The sequence below is a fragment of the Mercenaria mercenaria genome, chromosome 14 (genome assembly GCF_021730395.1).
Source record: "Mercenaria mercenaria strain notata chromosome 14, MADL_Memer_1, whole genome shotgun sequence".
Lineage (NCBI taxonomy): Eukaryota > Metazoa > Mollusca > Bivalvia > Venerida > Veneridae > Mercenaria > Mercenaria mercenaria.
In genome coordinates, this window is record NC_069374.1 from 5,193,813 (window position 1) to 5,198,426 (window position 4,614).

At 31.6% G+C, this 4,614-nt stretch overlaps 1 long non-coding RNA gene across 1 annotated transcript; it reads left to right on the plus strand.

The window, feature by feature from the left end:
- Positions 1 to 3,262, plus strand: LOC123547441 (uncharacterized). The gene is made up of 3 exons (XR_008366953.1): positions 1 to 697; positions 2,239 to 2,348; positions 2,842 to 3,262. It is a non-coding gene; the product is annotated as an uncharacterized LOC123547441 (long non-coding RNA).
- Positions 3,263 to 4,614: the final 1,352 nt, after the last annotated feature.

The window sequence follows — 4,614 nt, forward strand, 5'->3', positions numbered from 1 at the left end:
TTTTCTGTCCAGAAAGAGGAAATCAGTTGAAAAAGGAAAAATCACATCCTTGAAATTGTAAACTAATATTAAAATTTATTGAAATATCATGCTTTTTTTCTCCTAGAAAACAACAGCAGCAACAGTAATTGCATGAAATAGTACAATTCTTTTCACCAATCCATTAATAGTTACCTGGCAAAGGGATTCCTAGATAAGTGATAAATCATTTGGGTCTATTAATCTACTGCAGTGTATGTATATTGCTTGTCTCACTACAGGAGATTAATTCATGCAGACTGATAAGATCTGGCATGGGTTATATTTAGAAACTCATAACAAGAGATCAACCAATGAAAATAAAGTCAGTGAACTACTTCTGGGGGCTGTACATGTACCACAAAAAGTAATCCATAGCTTTTTCTGTTTTATATCAGAGTAATTAATCTTCAAAATTTATGAGTATGTGATTGAATGGAATAAAATCTTCCTCTAGTACAAAAATATTTTAACATCATAGATGTATCATTAATTACCTTCATTAGCTGACTGTAAATGGCACATTTGCCCAAGGATATCAAAATTTCAAATCTACACAGGAAGTTCTTTGACAGAGAGCAGAATAGAGTAAATATTTGGGAGAGTGTTTCCCTAAATATTTTACTATATGCAGCTTATTTCATCTTGGAAGTTAACAATAATTAACAGAATGCACCAGGTGAGTTCATAAGATTTATTTATTTTCAAACAGTAGTCTATAATTATTACATTTAACAATGTCAAAACTAGAACAATGGATTCTAACAGGAAGCAGGTGGTTTAGTTTTCACTGTGTAATGCAACAAATGATTTTTACTTCATGTCATTTTGTACCACTGCAACTATTATGCAGCTGCAATTTCTAATTTATCATGCTTTTAATTTATTAGAAGGAAAATTGGATATTCTGTTTAAATGAAAATATCAAATGGAACAAAAAAAAAATAAGGCCAGTAGAGTTATCTCCACAGGTGGCACTGCTGAGTAAACAATGCTATCAGTCTGCTGACTACAATATTACACAGTATATTCAGGGAGTATTTGGTTTAAATCAATGTTTTTAACCTGTTATTATATGAAAATTATTTAACAGAAAGAAATGTTTATGGATAATTTTGTTTTTATTACAGAACAATTATATCGAAAATTTAGCAAAAACACACATATTAAGCAGCTTTTTGTTATTTATAGGTACTTTTATACTTCTTCTTTTGTTAATTCTGATATCTTTAACTACATTTATCACTTAGTCTAATTCTTTTCAATTAATATGATTTTCAAATTTTCAAAAAAAAAAAGTAGCATCTTTAATAATGGGAATTGCATGTCTAGTCCAAGACTATTATATCTTTTTAGAATTTTTATTTTTAGAATTGTGAATATAGCCAGTCTATATCTAAGGTCCAATATCAATTGATAATATTAAAATCTGTAAATTAGACTGGCATTTGTCACAATAACATACATTTTAAAAAATCACATTTTTTTTTATTTTGTGACAAGTTCTTTATTATCAGTCCTGCGGCTAGTCTAGTATAGTCCACCTACTTATGATAGTCTTAAATTTGTCTAATATTTACCCATTTCAACACAATAAACTGGAATGTACAAGTAAATAAAATTTCCATGTTCAAGGTTAAATGTAAAGATTTAGGGTTTCCCTTTAGAGGAGTCTTACAGAATATTGACATATATATTTGTAATGTTCAGGGAGATTATTTGAGTCTATCATACTTATGGAAAATATATCAAACTTTCCATGACATTGAATAAAAGGCTAATACATATACACATCATTTTTATTACAAACTTTGCAAAGGCATATTTTATTTACTTTCAAGTAACTTTTTTTTTTATTGCGAGGTGCAGTGAATAATGCATATATTATTCATAATTTGTAATTTTAAATGTGTGGCAAAATTTAAAAATTGTTTTACATTTATATATAATCTTATGCAAAATTTGTTTTTTAATGAGCAGTTATTTATACTTGTATAACACCTTTTACATATTGTTACATACTAAATTACATAATATATAAATAACTTCTCCAACTACTATGAAGCAAAAAAAAAAGTATAAACAGTACTGTCAACTGATGAATGCATTAGAGACATTTTCATCAATGTACAGTTTCAGTTTTAGATCATTGACATATACCCAATATTAAACTAAAAAAAATTATGGACATCTAAGTGTTGAATTAAATATATTTTTCAGGTATAGCATCATATGTGTATATAAAGTATCAGCACACATGAATGAATTGAGACATGTTTAGTGACCCTATGTATTGTGTTCAAAGGCTCCATCCAACCGTTCAAAGACACGTAAGTATACTGGCATTATAGCAGGTTTTATAATTATCCCCCTTGTATCAAGTCCAGACCAATATTATTATATATAATGGTTAAAAAGTACCAAATTAAGTAATCACTTGGCAGTCAACACAACTTGGGATGTCAGTGCAGGTGAACTGGTAGAAATCAAACTTGTTACTACTTATACAATAAGAGCAATGCATAAGTCCAACCTATTAATCACTAACCCAAAACATTGAAAATATCTGTCTGCCTTCATTGGAACCTTATTCTACCAACATTTGAAATCAAACTGAGAAATAAAGCTTCGTGAAAATGCAACAAGTAATGTTGTTACTTGCTTAAATCCGCAGTGTTGCCTATATCATACTGATTCATAGAGATGGACTACTTTAAATACCATGTAAGATATTAATTCTATTTTGAAACTATGAACTATGGACAATACTAATGAAGAAACTGCTTTAATGGTTTAATATCTATTGATACATTATTTCAACAGGTCATAGCAGTGGAGCAAATGGTGGCAAATGATGGCCTTGTGGTGGTTAGTGAAAAACTGGCAATCTACATTGGTGGTGGCAAACATTGACAGAAAATTTCTGGACCAGCAGTGACATTAAGTTGAAAATAATGACATATTTTACACTGTATTGAAGATGTAATTGCGAAAATTATTTAATAAAAAACGTTATGGCTATCAGTGGAAAACATCGATATACTATAATAAGAGTGGAACTGACATTTTAACACTATTGTTTGAACTATTATATATCACCTAGTTCAAAATTCATAAGCATTTTTGTTATACTATAGACTTGAAAAACATAGTTATTTAAAGACCTAAATAATATCGTTATTGTTCTAAATTAGTTAAAATGCTGACTAATTTAAGAACAATCAAAATAAAAGGTTGATTTACATTTGTTGTTTCATTTTTATTGAGGTACCTTACATTTAGGTTTGTGATCACTTTTCTGTCTGTCCATAAATCTGTATCAGTCAAAATGATAGTCAGTTCTTAGATTTTGTATTTTTTTTTGTAAATTAAGGGTATATTTTTACTTGTCTTTTATTGTGTTTTAATTTTCTTTTAATGCTCTTTCATATGCAGACCTAACTGCAGGAAAAAAAAATAGGAACTTTCAATTTCTGCAAGCTTGCGCAAGCTTACGGCAAGCTTGCAAATTGAAATCAAATACAAGGGCCTGCAAGCTTGCGCAAGCTTGCAACAAGGTTCCAATTCTAAGCTTGCAGCAAGGTTCATGAACATAAGCTTGCGCAAGCTTGCAAATGAAATGAACTGCAAGCTTGCGCAAGCTTGCTGCGAGGTTCCAATTCTGAGCTTGCGGCAAGCTTCATCTGCAAGCTTGCAGCAAGCTTGCCGCAAGCTAAAAAATAAGCTTGCGATTTTGGTTTGGGTACACCCTAGGGGGCACATTTTTTATTCTATCTTAATAAAATTTGGTCAAAATGTTTGTTATTATAAAGTCTTGGACAGTTTTAAATCTGGGTCACGTTGGTTCAAAAACTAGGTCACTAGGTTAAATCAGGAAGGTCTAATACGGGGAGTAGACACTCCGTATAAATCAATACATTTATCTGTATTATGCTGTCGTCCATACCTGTAAATATCGACCAGTCGGTAGCGATCGATATTTTGTTTTCGCCACTATCGATTAGCGTGTAATTAGCATATTACCTCATGTTATCATGGAGCTATAACACTTTTTGTTCAAAGGGTTTACCAGTCACATGTTAAGTGGCGATAATTAGATGATCAGAGATTGATCTAAAGGGATTCTGAAGGAAAAACAGCATGCGACTGCGTGATATGCTTAATTATTATGAATTAACTCTAGCTCACTTACCCGAAGAAATATTTTACCACGTAAATTCAAACCTTTATCAAAGGACCGATTTTTGTTGGATTTGAATAAATAAAATGAAAAAAAAAAACAAAAACAAGAGCTGTCTCCATAGGATGACACATGCCCCCGATGGCACTTTGAATGAATAGTTATGGCCGATGTTAGAGTTTAGGACCTTTGACCTACGGAGCTGGGTCTTGCGCGCGACACGTCGTCTTACTGTGTCACACATTCATGCGTAGTTATTTTAAAATCCATGCATGAATGACAAAGATATGGACCGGACACGCCCATCAATGCACTATCATGAAAAATGACCTTTAACGTCTGTGACCTTGACCTTTGAGCTACAGACCTGGGTCTTGCGCGCGACACATCGTCTTACTGTGGTACACATTCATGCC